This window comes from Xenopus laevis, chromosome 3L (genome assembly GCF_017654675.1).
Source record: "Xenopus laevis strain J_2021 chromosome 3L, Xenopus_laevis_v10.1, whole genome shotgun sequence".
Classification (NCBI taxonomy): Eukaryota; Metazoa; Chordata; class Amphibia; order Anura; family Pipidae; genus Xenopus; species Xenopus laevis.
In genome coordinates this window covers 113,557,645-113,574,462 of record NC_054375.1, presented here as the reverse complement: position 1 = coordinate 113,574,462, position 16,818 = coordinate 113,557,645, and the positions used below count along the sequence as shown (strand labels likewise).

Here is a 16,818-nt window from a genome sequence, read left to right as displayed (position 1 = left end):
TTCTGAAACCCCATCAAAAAAGGGCCTGTATATGTTGCAACATATAAATGTTAACAGGTCCAAAAAGTGTTGGCAGAGAAGGCCAGGAGCTGAAGAGCAGAAACTGATGAAAAATTTAAGAAAAAATTATATTATACAAACTCCTACTAAAAAAAATATTCTCAAAATTATCCTAAATTAAAGATAAATATACCCAGATACTATAATACAAGGATAGTATAAAGCAGCCACTATAGGTCAGAAGAAAGAAATGGAAAAAAAAAAAAAAAAATGATTCAGGCACATATACACGGTTAAGTAAGTGTAATACTTCATTAAAGGGTACCCCAAATCTTATTTTACCATGTTAGTCAAGCAAAATTAATGACGCTATATAAATTATTTGAATATTGTTTCCATCAGTCTGGGAATTTATAATTATAGCAAGCAGGCAGGCGCCATTTTGTGAACACTGTTATTAAGGCAAGCCTTGCATCATCTCAGAATCTTGTTTGCGCACCTGAATGGGGGACCTGATGTCCATCCCCATGCCCTGGTTACACAATTAAATGGTGAAGAGAACTGGGGGAATGTGGGGAGAGCAGTGACATCTAGGAAGTGCTGAATGGAAAGTGAAAGTAATTGTCTGCCACGCCTCTATGCCTAGGCATAGAGGAGGGGCAGGCAATATTTGATTGACAGCTGAGATTTTTAAATGAGTTTACAAATGCTATGAACGCTTTTATATAAAAAAAAGAATTTGGATTTCATGTTTAATTTGAAAAGGACCTTTATTATACAGCTTTTTATGTCTGTGTGACGGGTCCACTTTAAAAACATGCCATAACATTCCAGCATGCCGATGATTAAACGTGCAATGGAGACCTTGCAATCACCTTGGCTATAGCTTGTATAACAATGCATGAATAGTGCAATATGTTGCAGTTGTTGAAGACTACACACACAATGTACAGTGGAACTGTACAACAGAAGGATATCTCAATTAACATTTAGGTTTGCCCCTGAACGAGTGAAGAAACTATGCCAACATGATGAGTTCAGAACTAGTCTATAGGTGTCACGTGCAAAATTCATCAGTACTTGATAAATTATACATGAAGAATCTGCAAGCATGGCTTTCAGGTCAATGCTGTTTTTTCGGTGAAGGGTACTGGAAATTGAGACTCAGCGGTAGCTAGAAAGCAAAGATTTCACATTGCTCATACCTTATATCCATTCTCTCATAAAATGCATCTATTCTTAAGAAGCCTTACACCTCACAAACAACAGACCACAGGGTAGGGCTCTCTCAGACATTCTGTAATGTGCCAGGACCTATTTGTAGACATGATGTGGCATGAGGTCAGTCTGAAGGGGAGTGGTTGGCTTCCTACTCTCAAATGACCACAGCTATCCCATCTTGCTTTGTGCAGGTACTGACAAGCTGTGTTCTGGAAGCTGCTAACTTTTTCACTGCTGTTTAATTCCCTTCAAAGAGCCAGTAACATCAGAGAGAAAATGCCCATAATGCATCTATAATTATTAACTGTATACACTTTTGAAAAAGTGTATTTTTATTAGAAAATATAGAGTTTGCTGCAACTCACAGTAGCTTTACTTTAGGGCTTTAGCACACGGGCAGATTCAGGGAGATTTAGTCGCCGGGCGACAATCTCCCCGAAATGCCTTCCCTCTGCTATAATGAAAAAACACCAGCGCCAATGCACTCGTAGTCAGAAGTTGCCTCACGAGGCAGCACCGCTAGTGCATTGTGCTGGAGTTTTCATTATAGCAGGGGGAAGGCAGTTAGGGGAGATTATTGCCCCGCAGAAGAGGTGATTAGTCGCTAGGCGACTAACTCTCCCTGAATCTGCCTGTGTGCTAGCTCCCTTAGCGCATACCTTGAAAATATTATCTATGGCTCCACAGAATGCAGTGGGTAAGCTGGGATTTTGAATAGAAATTGGCAAAATAATGGCCGACTACAGCAGAATAATTTTTTAAAAATGCTGTCAATTTAAAAAAAAAAACAACAATTTTCCCAATAAAAGAAAACATAACGCTAAGCAACGTTGCAATATGAATTAATTACAAGTTCTCTACGGTTTTTACGTTATTTGTATACGTATTGCATTGAAAGCAGTTTGTCTGTCCCTTTCCATTCTCTGCCCTGGTGGCTCAGACTGTGGATACAATGTAAGACAAGGTGCTGATTTGCTGGGGAAAAAAAGACTTTTGCAACGTTGTTTAAAAAGCAACAAGGAGTTGAGCAAATCCTGCTTTCAATAGCAATTGTTTTTACAAATAAATTGTAAATGTATATTGGAAAGTTGCTTAGAATTATTTTTTTTTTATTAGGCAAATTTTTATTTTGGGTTAACTTCCCCTTTAAGCAAATGTCGCTTTGCTTCACAATACTAGTTCTTTACACTGAAAGAATGCTGGATTCTTAACAGGCCTGGTCTTGCAGCAGATTTTAAAGCATGCCTTTAATCTTGGACCTGTCTTGTAGCCCCTTCATAACAAAAAGTAACATTTTGTTTTTTTTTTAAGTAATTACAACTAAAGCGGTGACTGAAAATGGTGACTGAATGGTTAAGAACGTCTGGTTTACAGCTTGCTATAACCCTTATTTTAAGAACGTTTTTTTTAAGTGCATAACCACAGGATTAGGGCTGACATTTTTATTCAAGGATCTGATTTAAAAATGCATCCTGTGTATTTCAACTGCCATAATGTGCAAACAAATCAAAACAAAAACAAAGCCTCAGATAAACCTGTTCAGTCAAGGAATAAAAGTCTTAGCTGGCCATATACTTCCATATATATGGCCCAAAAACTAGATAAGCTCCACACACAAGAATATAGATAGATAGATAGATAGATAGATAGATAGATAGATAGATAGATAGAGATGCAGATGTTCCGCACACCATAAGTGGCAAAAGACCTGTGTGCTAATCCTAATCCAAAAGATAAATGGATACAGGTGCAGGGTGGGACAGCACTCCAAGGATTTGAAGACAAGGATATAATGTCAAGAAAGTGAGCAGGTTTATTCAATCCAAGGATTGAATAAACCTGCTCACTTTCTTGACATTATATCCTTGTCTTCAAATCCTTGGAGTGCTGTCCCACCCTGCACCTGTATATATTATATTATATATATATATATATATATATATATATATATATATATATATATATATATATATATATATATATATATATATATATATATATATATATATATATATATATATATATATATATATATATATATATCGGGAAAGCTTTCAACTCGATGCATGAGTTCCAACTTAAATGACTTGATTTTACACATATTATATATTTACATACCAAAGAAAAAATCCACATTCACAGCACTTATAAATGCAACAGGTAATTTATTCGAGAACAAAAACAAAACAAAAATGTTTTGGCTGGATCCCCAGTTTTTGTAAAAGTGCTAGTGTACAATAAGCAAATCCTTAAATGCAGTGTTTGGCTGAAAAGCATTCAATGTAAAGTGACATCAGCCCAAAGAGACACCCACCACATGCCATACCGAGCACCATTATCACAGTGAGACATCCATGACAGTTTAATATTTATGGGTGATTTTTCAGTCAAACCGTTTACGATGGCTGTCTCACTGTAGAGTCCTGCAGCGGGTCGGGTACCCCGCAAAAACCTGCAATACCTTGCGGGTTGCGGATAGAAGTTCAGGGTGCGGGTATAGACACGGGTCAGCGGGTCGGGCCACGGGTCTTCTCAATAGCGATATTTACTCCTTTTTTCTGGTCACGTCTACTTCAGATGACGTCATTTCCGGTTTACAATGACAGCACTTACCGTTTTACTCCTTAATTTCTGATCATGGCTACTTCCGATGATGTCACTTCCATTTTACAATAAGAGCACTTCCTGAGTCTTGATGGTCAGCGAATAAGGTACTTGCGGGTCGGGTAGCGGGTAAGAATGCGGGTTGCGGGTCCGGGTTACAGATTGCGGGTACGGGTTGGGTACGGGTCCCAAAAAATGGACCCACGCAGGACTCGCTTGCTGTGATGATGTCATTTACTTTTACGGGATGTGGTGGGTGTCTCTCTGGGATTATGTCACTTTACATGCTAATTGAGTGCTTTTCAGTCATACACTATATTTATACACCCAACTGTCCCGTTTTTCACAACTCGTCCCGTTTAACCCAACTGTCCCGATTTTGACAGCTCAGCCCTGCACTGAACAGCCAGAAAAAGATACAAAGTTTCTGAAATTTAATTAAATAAGAGGCTCTTAGCAGAGAGACCAGAGCACTTAGCTCCTGCACTTTGATAAGTCTGTAACAATTTTAAATAAGCAAGTCTTGAGAGACTGGAGACTCAAATCTTAAAGGGGTTGTTCACCTAAAATTAACTTTTAATATGATGTAGCAAGTGAAATTCTGAGACAATTTGCAATTGGTTTTGACTTTTATTATTTGTGGTTTTGGAGTTATTTATCTTTTTATTCAGCAGCAATCCAGATTGCAATTTCAGCATTCTGGTTGCTAGACTTCAAATTACCCTAGCCTGGAATATGAATAGGAGAGGACCTGAATAGAAAGATGAGTGATAAAAATTAGCAAAAACAATACCTTTTTAACCTTACAGAGCATTTTTTTAGCTGGAGTCGGTGACACCCATTTGAAAGCTGGAAAGAGTCAGAAGAAAAAAGGTGAATAATTTAAAATTAAAACTATAAAAAATAATGGTAGAAAAGTTGCTTAGAATTGTCCATTGTATAACATACTAAACATAAACCACCCCTTAAAAGGAAAATTCAGCTTCATTATAACACATAAAACATTGCCCTAACTCCCAGAAAATGGATATGGCCAAAAATTTACACACTGCCAAAGTCAGATCTTTTTGTTCCTCTTTATGTTTTTGAAATGTTGGGAGGTATGCATTTAAATTATTTGCTTATTGCACACAAGCACTTCGACATAGGCTGGGGTCCCCAAACCTTATAAACTGGAATTCACTCCAAAATATGATGCAAATAAAAAAAAATGATTTATTACGCAAAAAGGAACATCTTAGAGAGAGGCCACCCTCAGCCTATGATTGAATTGAGAATGACCACTATAGAAAGCATAGGGACCAGAATTCATCAGTTTGCTGGAACAAGGTGAGATAAGGGTTATATGAATATCAGCCTAAAGCTGGCCTAGACATGCAGATATAATCGTACAAATCCTTTGTACGATTTTCGGACCGTGTGTGGAGAGTCCCAACATTTTTTGTACCATGGAGATCGGTCGTTTGGTCGATTGGACAGGTTAAAAGATGTGTCGGCTTACGAGAATATCTTTGCATGTATTGCCAATCTGACAATATCAAAGGGAGCTTGTCACTAGAATTTGTCGGACATAACTTTGGTACAATTGCAGTCAGGGGCAGGATAATGTCTGATTTGTTCCCTTTGCTGCTTCTACTATTTTATTTGATCTGAATGGTTAGTGGCAGGTCGGAAGGTGGCACCGGACAATCATTCGTCCGATATGAAGGCTATATCTGCACATCTATGGCCAGTTTAAAGCTATGGCCACAAGGTGCTATTTATCAGCCTACATATAAACACTGGCAGAGAATCTGTCGATCCACTCTTCACAGCCCCCAACAGTGTCTGCACGACAGGCGCGGTGTTGACTTTTGTGCAGAGGAATACTTTTGAAAATGACGGTACTTATCCTTAAAAGATCTGTATATAAAAGCACAAACTAACCTGAATAAGAATGTAAAAAAACAGAATTCCTCATTTACTCTCAATTTCTTTTTGTTTTACAAAAGGGCACCTCCCATTGATTTCAACATCTTTTAGATGGTGTCGTTTTATATTAGAGACTTGTGGTTTTTATGCTTAAAAATGTTTTAAAACAATTCATCACATGCAAGATTTTTAGCACTACAACGTTAGAATCATGAAGACCATCATGGTTTCCTCTCAATCTGAGCAATCAGGCATAAACACTGAACTTACTTTTTTTTTTTTTTTCAAAGGGTTTTTTTTTTTTTTTTCTCAAAGTGTTTTTTTTTTTTTTTTCATTCAATTCATATACTAGATTGATATAAATATATACATGTCAATTTTTTTCCCTTTAAGAAGGTCACAGAGATACACTGCCCAGACAGATACTGTACAGGTCTATGGTGACTCACACTGCAGTGATGAACATCCTTTAGGGCAGGCATATTTACCTAATCTTACATAGATTCTAGGAAAGAAGTGAGCATGACGTGTAAAAGAGTCAGTGAACAAAATGATTACAAAAAAAGCCTCAGAGAGTGAGGAAATCACTAGTGAGTCAGAGACACGCCCGTCTGTGATGGGTTACTTTTACATTAGGAGAAGAAACTTCTACTTTCCACAGGGAAAAAGTAATACCTGGTCAGAGAATCCACGTTAATGTGTTACAAAGCAGCCCATGTAGCATAACTTTTAATATATATTTATTACAATAAACATTCAATAGGTCAGTGGATTTTTCCCGAAGGATAGCTATTTCTAATACCACATCTTTGGAGAACCAAATTACATTAAAATGATGTTATACAAAATCCCTTAGAGGGTCCCTTGGCTCACAGGTCTCCAGCTGAAAATCAACCACGATTTGTAAGGGGGTGCTCCTTCAAAGCGGACTTGCCTTCACTGACTGAGTTATACCGTGTGAAACAATCAAAACATACTGAAGCTGTATAAGTACCCAATCTACGGAGAACATACAGATAATTCTAAACAGTAGTTGAAGAGGAGCGCCAAATGGATGCCGTGCAGCTTTGGTTACAGTAATGAGAATAAACCTTAGCAAACAATCAATACAAAGTCCAGGACACACAGGATTAGTTGCAATCTAGAGACTTTCACAAAGAGGTTGTGACACGTTTCAAACATACTCATATAATTTTAGTAAAACTAGTCAGCAGATATAAAATGCTGCCCCCCCACCCTGTTTGGAGTACAGAGGGATCTTGTAGCAGAACACAGAGGAACTATTTCTGTGTGACAGTGTATGTATCATTTCTCTGTGTGTTATCCTCTAGTAAAGCAGGCAAACTTGATGGACAGGTTGAACTTGACAACATAAATTGCTTCTCAACCTCATCTACGTATAACAATAATCCAGTGTGCCCACACTGAAGGAAGAGATTTTGCATACTTCCTACACGGTCAATTAAAGTGACTCAATCGGAGGCTTAAAGGACAACTAAACCCTAAAAATGAATGCGGCTAAAAATGCCATATTTTATATACTGAACTTATTGCACCAGCCTAAAGTTTCAGCTTCTCAATTGCAGCAATGATCCAGACTTCAAACTTGTCACAGGGGGGTCACCATCTTGGAAAGTGTCTGCAACACTCACATGCTCAGTGGGCTCTGAGCAGCTGTTGAGAAGCTAAGCTTAGGGGTTGTCGCAAATTATCAAGCAGAAAATGAGGTTGGCCTGTAATAAAAGCTGATGCTACAGGGCTGATTATTAAATTCTGATGCTAATTGCACTGGTTTCTGTGCTGCCATGTAATAATCATCCATATGAATTACTAATCAGCCTTATATTGTGACAGTTATATTCTATGTGTACTGTATATTGTGAGTGGGTCCTTAAGATCAGTAAGTGACAGCAGCACAGAGCACGTGCTGTGAATCAGTAGAAAAGAAGATGGGGAGCTACTGGGGCATCTTTGGAGAAACAGATCTTTACTGCCAATGGGCTGTGGTTGCCTTTGGCTGATACATAAGCCCAAAACATAATGTACAATATACCAACTTATTTAGTTAGGCTTATATATTAAAGTAGTAAAAAGAACAAATCAGACAAAGTTCTGGCCATGAATTGACAGACAGCAATCATACGAAAGTTATGTCTAACAAATAGCAGTGAGAGTCACCATTGATATCGTCAGGTACCCGTTATCCAGAATGCTCTGGACCTGGGGTTTTCTGGATAATGGATCTTTCTGTAATTTGGAGCTTCATACTTTAAGTCTACTATAAAATCATGTAAACATTAAATAAACCCAATAGGCTCGTTTTGCTTCCAATAATAATTATAACTTAGTTTGGATTAAGTACAAGGCACTGTTTTAATATTTCAGAGAAAAAGGAAATTATTTTTAAAAATCTGGATTATTTGGATAAAACGGAGTCTATGGGAGATTGCCTTTCCGTAATTCAGAGCTTTATGGATAACGGGTTTCCGGATAATGGATCCTATACCTGTACATGCAGAGATACTATCGTTAGCCAAAAGAAATAAAACCTGTTCGATCGACTAAAATGACCGGTCGTCGTACATTTCATATGACTTTATCTTTGCGTCTATGGCCAAGGTATAAAGAGTCAAGTCATGGCCCTTGGGGAATGTGAGGGTAAAAAACTGCCTGCAAGTCGATTCCTGATCACTGTAAAAACTGCAGCAATCAAAAACTTCTGTGCCCTACTTGGGGGAACAGAATTCTAGTGCAGGTTCCAGACTTAAAACCCATTCATAGTATGTAATGATATCTAAGCAAGGGTGAGCACTGTGGTCTCAGACATCATTAATACCATGCATTTGATATCCCTGTACATATTAGATTAATACATTTCAGGCGCAATGCTAGTTTAATTTATAACATGTAGCATTGTTACAGGTTAAAGCTCAATCACTTTCTATTGTTTCAACCGAGGAAAAAGTAAACAATGAAACAGATGCAGAATTTAATGGATATTAGCCAGGTAATAAGGGTCATTTAGGATTTTTATTGAAATGAGAAAGATATCAAAGTTTTCCTCTAAATGATGTTGAGGACTTATATTGTTGAGAGACAAGATCTCATAAATAAACAAGGGTGCTGTCCCTCTACCTTTACCTTAGGTTTGATGGTTTAACCTATTATTGGGTTAGTAATATGTTGCAGGCCTCTGGCAATTTATGGAGAAGTGATGAGTCCATAAGCAGAAACTGCTTTTGGCTTCTGCCAACTACTTCTTGCTTCAGGCAAGTCACTTTATCTCCCAGTGCTTCGGGCTATTGCAATGCAAAAAAAACAGCTTCCGAGAAGCTTAAAAGTTCGCTCTATGCTTAAAAAGTCCCATATAGACATCAAGTTTTACAAAACATGAGGAAAAGTTTAAGTATTTTAACAGTTATTGAGCTTGGTGGGAAAGGGAAGAGAAGCCTAGCAAGTTCCAGTATTTGCTCAGATAATTCTATTTTTACGAAATTACACCTTGTCAGTTAATACATCTGCTCACTGGAATCTTTTTAGAAATGTGTATACAACCATTCCCTTTTGCTGGTTTATTATCATAATCTTCTCATCTTAACATCTATATTTACTTAAACCATGACCCCTTTTATCATCTCCCACGATTCACTAATCTCATTAGTTAAAATATCTGGATTGGAATCTGTACGGGGCCAAACTGTTTCTGATTGCATCAGCCACCTTTACCTCCTCTTACTTTACTAATTGCTTCTCTCATAAATCTCCGAAAATATTTTTTTCTGTTCCCAACATAACCTAGATTTCTTGCTCTGTCTTAATTTTCCATTCAAGAATTCTCCATATTAAAGTCTCAAAGCTTATGTCTAATTCCCTCAAGAATCAAGCTCTGCAATAATGCAATTATAATAATAGCTAAGCATGATGGGAATCACAGTGATAAAGTAACTGAAGAGCTAATTTTGAAAACATACCATGCCATGAATATAAAGTAATTTGGCATACCATTCAGCTGAAGGACAGTTTATTGGAACTAGCAGTCAGATACTGATTCACCAAATCTACTAATCTTGCCAGACAGAAAGCACGTGGGCTCTGGCTCACCAATATTGAAATTTAACACATGAACAAGATAGGAAAAACTTTCAAGTGTGCAGTGAATAAGTAAGGCACCTCTTTACCTCATTAGTGTGTGTGCGCACGCATGTAAGCCAGGCGCTGGAGGAGAGGTGTAGGCTGCTTGATAGATAATGTTAGTGTTGAAAGAGGCAATTAGATGCTCAGTGCCAGATAATTTACCTTGCAAAGAAAATTAAAATTCTCTCTCTAACTCTTTGGCTAACATTGATAATTAAGTGAAATAACCAATGAACCACAAATCCAGAAATGTAGTAGCACTCAAAAGGAAAGCTATATATTTCCATGCACTAAATCAACACAACACAGATAATGGAATATTTATATACAAGAACAGTTTTTACATAGATTACATGTAAACAACCTCCTATTCTACAGAGCTGCAGAAGATGCCAGTGTTTTATAAATACGTGCATAGTGAATGCACAGTGATAGATGGCAAGGTTATTATTTCTTATTCATATTATTTAGATGGGAGGAGCACACTCATAACTTAACCTTAGCCTGGGTGCCGTTAAGTGAATAATAAATTTGTGATCTCTTGAAAAACGTTAGGATATTCCAAGAGAACATAAGTTGTAGATCAAGTGCTTTTATACAGGCATGAAACTTTAAGGCGGTACCTAGCAACCTCGAGCAAGATTTAGCGATTTCATACAATTTACAAGCTTCAATGACTTATATTTCATATCTAGCATCACTAAATAGAATTTATATCTAGATAGTTTACAGGTAATGTATGCTTTTGTGTAACACATGTAAAAGTAGTATAAAAAAGTGATAAGATGCCCACCAATGCAATAAAGTGGAATTGTACCAAAGCTAAGGTATCAGATCATGTGAAAAGAATTGGGGCTGTTGCAAGTAAATCCAGCTCTGGTTGTGTTTAAATACTCAGCAATCAGCCTTATCTAGAAATATGCATTACTAGTAGTTTCAGTAAAGTTTAACTGAAGGATCAACCTGGTGCACAAACAAAAGGCATGCCTGTGTACAATAGCCTTGTAAAATGATTTCAATCTAAGTAAAAACACCTATGCAACTCATAATACTTATGCATGTATATCAGATCAACAAAGGCCTTTGGGAAGGGTGCAGTCTTGAATGATCTGCTGGTCAGCCTAAGGATGTTTTTATTACAGCCCTGTGGAAACCAGTTCACACAAAAAGAAGTCAGACAGGACTTGTTAGAACCCAGATGGTTATTCCTATTTTAACCTTGGGCAGACATTACTCGTGAGAACAACATACAGTGTAGTGACACTTCATATCACTTTGTGATACATAGGAAATTTAGCAGATTGAGTACAAATGAGTTTATGTAAAATACTTTCATCTATACTCCCATGTTCATTATCTTTCTTGTAGCCCATACTGAGCAAGCAAAAGCAAGCTGAATTTAAATGCAAGGACCACTATGATTGCCAGGGGCAGCTTACATTGTGCTTTGAGGAAAAAGACCCTGAAAACATTTAAAAAAAAAAAAGACAAAAGAAGTCAAGAAAGGAAAAAACAAACAAGGCACGAGTACTTCATGTTTAAGGACTGCAGTCATTTCAATGCTCTTCTGAATATGGCTTAGCACAGTGTAAACATATTTATAATGTGGCACAATGTAATAAAAGTGTGCAGAAAGGTGAGAAACACATGGCATTCTCTTTAACATATGGTTAATTTAACTAGATGTACTTTTGGCTGAGGGTTGTTCAAGAAGAAGGTAATTTGTTAAACTCGAATTACAAAAGACCTCCAGATAGGTGCAAAGCTCACACAGAGCAGACAGATTTCGGGCTCCTTGAGTTTTGTGAACAGCAACAACACTCAGCTGCTGACTTTGGTGTCGTACTTCCATAACAGATGCAGATCTATATAGCTGTCTATTATACGGGCTGGGGGTGCAACACATAGTTTGTCTTCTGTAGGCAACAGAGTCGGATACCCCTCATTGTCTTACAGTGTAATAGTTTTGTGTTGGTTACCACAGTCTGTATGCATCTGGCATAGGTTAAAGGTAAAGCTTCTACAACATATATTGAGCCTTTAAAAACACACCGACATCCGTTTGGTTTCTTAGTGACTGCTCTTTTGAAGTCACAGAAAAACAATGTCCAACACAACGACACATTCTTTCCCGTCTATGCAACAAGCAAACTACTCATGTTTTGAACATTATCATTCCCATCAGGATTCATCTCAAAAAAATATCTAAATTTCCACAAAAAAAGAACGAATACGCCAATGCAAACAAATACCAGCACACCGATGCATCAACAAAAACATCTACTTCCCTGTATTTTCTACCCAGATTAGTAAATGAATAAAATAACCACAGACACGCCATGTTCGGTCATGGTCAGTACACTCAAGGCTGGTGCGAAAAGCAAAACATAATGCGTAAAAAAAAAAAAAAAAGAAGACAATATACAATGATGTAAACATGCATTATGAAAAAATATTTTCATTGGCAAACATAACATTCAGGACGTAGAGTAAAATACTTTAGGACCTTAAGTTTGGAAAACACATAACATATACAGGTATAGGATCCCTTATCCAGAAACCCGATATCCAGAAAGCTCCGAACTACGGAATGGCGGTCTCCCGTAGACTCCATTTTATCCAAATTTTTTAAAAATTATTTCCTTTTTCTCTGTAATAATAAAACAGTAGCTTGTACTTAATCCCAACGAAGACATAATTAATACTTATTGGAAGCAAAACCAGCCTATTGGGTTTATTTAATGTTTAAATTAATTTCTAGTAGACTTAAGGCATGAAGACCCAAATTACAGAAAGATCCCTTATCCGGAAAACCCCAGGTCCCGAGCATTCTGGATAACAGGTCCCATACCTGTATTAACATATTGCAACACAGCCCTAAATATTTGTATACCTGTTCACAGATGGAGCAATAATCTGCAGTGTGAAAATAAAGGACATTTGTCTGCACTTTGAACAGAAGGCAAATACAGGGATGAATAAAAAGCAACTCTTATGTACAGGAAAAAGCAAACTACAATCAATACATGTTTGCTTGGGAAATGATCGGTTTTCTAGTGTGCAAGAGACCAAAGCTAAACCAACAAAAGCAGAGAAGTGGGTTTAGAGGATGTAAGGAAAGGTTCGAGGCTTCTGGATTTGTCATCAAACAAGGATATGATCATTATTTCTTGCCAGGTACTTTTCAGTGGGAGAGCACAAAAACAAAGACGGTGAGGAAAGATGAGGAATGAAAGGGATCAGAAGGGTAAAAAAAAAAAAAAAAAAAAAAAAAGTGAAAAAACGTAAGAGGAAGAAAGAATGCAGAGACTTCAGTCAGCAAAAAAAGACAGTGTGGAAATGTACAGAGCACCTTGAAGGACAAAACAAGCTCATTCCAAGCGATTGGCCACAAAACGCAAGTGAATTTTTAATGCCGCGTTGGAGAACAGCTGAGCTCCATGAATAAGTAACAGCCTATGTCCTCTAAAAGTTCTTAGAACTTACTATGGAGAGTCACAATTGTCCCTTTCCCAGAAAGCGCCTATAAAAAACGCCTGCGATTCTATCCCTGTATAAACACGATCACAAGTCCGACAAGCAGAACAGTTTGACACATTGAGGTACCCGCACCAGATATACCAGCAGGCTGCTGCACTGACAAAGTCTGCGACACGCCCTCTTTACATACCGCTCAGAAGCCCCGCCCTTCGCGGGATAGTTCCGATTTTCTCAACATAACCCGCAAGCCCGGATCGCTGCGTAAACGTTCCGCAACGCCGTTAATATCCAGCTTCTTGCCTCCCGCCGGACACCTAGTACCGATGTCAAATAGCTCATCTCGCGAGACTGTGTATATAAGCGCAATGACGCGCAGGTAGCCGCCTTGTGGGAGTGACGAGCAGGGACGGAGTGTTTCTGTGTTACACAATCACAAGCTGATAGGGACAGTTTGTCAATAGTAGAAGGATCACAGTTCCTACAAGGGAACAGGGAAAGAGCTTTGTTTTTTCGTGGTTGTTGCCAGCGATGCCCGCCAGCACCGGAGCCTGAGCTCCTAGTCTCTCGTACTTGTGCCAGGCGACAAAACCCCCACTTCGTTTTTTCCTGCTGTCTGCAGAGCCTCTTATCTCACATCACAGCAGCTGTTACACACGGTTACCCATGGTTACCCATAAACAGTTCCGGTTAGGAGTCTTATATACAAACAAGGGATATGGGCAAAATTTAGCAAAACCAGTTATCTTGGATTTATTATGATCCTGTCTTTGATGCATGTAGATTCCTTATCAGTTCTAGTTCTTTGCTCACTAGAGCTTCTTCTTGTGTCAGGAACTATACAAATTGCTGTAGGGGCAGAACATCGGCTGATCTGTTCTTTTTCTACTTTCTTTGATCTGAATGGTTAGTGGCAGGTCGGGAGATGGGGAAGTCCAATAAGTCCAATAGTTTGATGATTCCGATTGATCGGATCTTTGCATCTATGGCTATCTTAACAGAGAACTGAACCCTGAAAATGAATATGGCTAGAATATGGCTAGAAATGCCATATTTTAAATACTGAACTTTTCAGGTCTGGACTGGGAGTCAAATTATGCCCTGGCATTTCAAGTAGAGGCCCAAACAGTCCCCCAGCAGCCCACTCCACAGTGACTGCCTATGGCATCTTACAGCAGCCCCTCTGGCATTTGCCAGAACCCATAGATTGCCAGTCCGGTCAGGGTCGGACTTGCGCATTTGCGGCCCACCAGGTTCCTAACCTCGGGGGCCTGTGCGCATGCACAAAAACTGGCTTGGTGTGCGCAAGCGCAAGAAACAGATTGCTGTGTGAATGCGCAAGAAACGGAGCACCACGTGCATGCATGAGCAATCGTGCACCGCCCAACATATATTTTTTTTTTCGTTTCGCCTGTTAGGGGAGCAGGTCTGGGCCGACAGGGGCTGGGTCTAGGGTTGCCACCTGGCCAGTATTATACTGGCCTGGCTGGTAAAAATGATGGTTGATCCCAATGTTATTAATAGGGAAAAAAAGATAAATATAAAGGAAGGCCAGTATTTTTTTCCAGAAATGATGGCAACCCTAGCTGGGGCCCACTGGGTTTTTGGAGTCTGGGCCTGACTTAACTTACTGAACCAGCCTAAAGGTTCTGCATCTCTATAGTAGTAATGATCCTGGCCTTAAAAGTTGTCACTGGCATTTCCCATCTTGCATTTTATTTAGGAGTGTCTGCAACACGCACATGCTCAGTGTGCTTTGAGAAGCTGTTTAGAAGCTGAGCTTAGGGGTCGTCAAAAATCATCAAGCAGAAAATGAGGTTTGCCTAGCATATAAACTGATGCTGCAGGGCTGATTATAAAATTCAAATACTATTTGTGCTGGATTCTGAGCCGTCAATAATCTGAATTATTTGCTAATTGGCATTTTATTGTGCCATTTATATTTAAATATATTCATTATATTCTGAGCCAGTGCCTAAGCTCAGTAACTGATAGCAACGCAGCATAACGTGGGAATCAACAGAAAAATAGATGGGTAACTACTAGGGTATCTTTGGAGGTAAAGATCTTCAGTGTTAAAGGGCCAACATTCCCTCTAATTTTTTCTTGACTGTGTGGGCAAAATAATTATTGTGTGGATACTTTTAAACAGTGTGTGTGCACTTTTAAAAAACAGTGTGTGTGCACTTTTAAAAAGCAGTGTGTGCAGATCAAAATATATGCCTGCTATACAATTTATTGTATTTGCTGGCCTTTAAATCTGTGTGTGTGTACATGAGTGCACAGCTTAGATGGAACATTGGCCGTGGATTCCTTGAGCTAATGTAGAAGCCCAAAACATAATGTGCAACATTGCTGGCTTACTTCGTTAGTTAAGCTCTCCTTTAACAGCTCCCAGTATTTGACCAAACCATTTTTTTAGTTATAGCTCTGACTGTTGCAGGGATCAAAAAATGTAACATTTCTCCTGGTTTCCAACAATAACCATCATCATCAAGGCCTCTACTTCCAATATTTGACCAAGAGTGCAAATATTTTTTTTTCTGCTCAGGGAAGAAAAAGAAACAATTTTTTTACTGGTGGCCAACAATACCCATTGCAATCAGCACCTCTGTTCCAAAAAGGTTAGTGCACATGTGCAGGGGAGGTTTTGAATGTACCTGCGCCTGTTCTCTGATTTTCCCCAATTTTCTTTGAATAAGTAGTGTGTCTGAAATGGAGTTGCAAAAATTGTGCATGGCACTACAGTAAATTGCCTATCCTTCTCCATCAAGGAATATTGGCTTGGAACATAATATTTGTACTTGGATAGAGAACTGACTGAAGGATAGATTACAAAGAGTGGTGCTAATTTTTCTAATTGGACCAGTGTTGGCATTGGAGTACCGCAAGGGTTTGTCTTTGGCACTTTGCTTTTTAACTTGTGTATTAATGAGGTGGGTAGTGTATATACTGTTTTTATTTTTTGTTGATGATACTAAATTGTGCAAAACCAAAAGTTGCAGATCACAGAGCAATTTGACTAAACTAGATAACTGGGCAGCAGATTTCAAATGAGGTTTAATGTTAATAAGTGCAAGGTTATGTGTATAATTGAGAGTCGGGGGTATCTTTAATTGAGAAGGATCTAGGGATTTTTGTGGCTAACAAGCTATGTAACTCTAGGTAATGGCAACTACAGCAAATACCTACTGTCTGCATAAAAAAGTGCATTAACTGGAGGGATGAAAACATTATTTTGCCTTTTTTAGGTCCCTGTTAAGACCTCACCGTGAATATGCAGTGCAGTATTGGGCTCCAGTCCTTAAGATGGATATCAATGAGCTGGACAGAGTGCAGAGATGTGCAACTAAACTGAAAGGAAAAACTGCCTAATTAGATAAGATTAGTGTAATTGTATGTTTTGGTTCCATAGGTAAGGTTATGCTGGGTTGCTCAACAGCCCGTTATAAGCGCACTGGGTAGTGATGG

General features: G+C 38.5%; 1 protein-coding gene across 3 annotated transcripts in view; it reads right to left on the bottom strand.

Moving 5' to 3' along the window:
• Positions 1-13,698, bottom strand: part of furin.L (furin, paired basic amino acid cleaving enzyme L homeolog) — a 111,575-nt gene extending 97,877 nt beyond the window's left edge. For 2 of the 3 annotated variants that reach the window (XR_005966350.1, XM_041586821.1), the window contains exon 1: positions 13,541-13,698. The gene's annotated coding sequence lies outside the window, so the exon portion shown is untranslated. Of the gene's footprint in view, positions 1-13,356; positions 13,511-13,540 lie in introns of those variants that run through there. The other variant, XR_005966351.1, reaches the window with a different exon arrangement.
• Between the last annotated feature and the right edge of the window lie 3,120 nt (positions 13,699-16,818).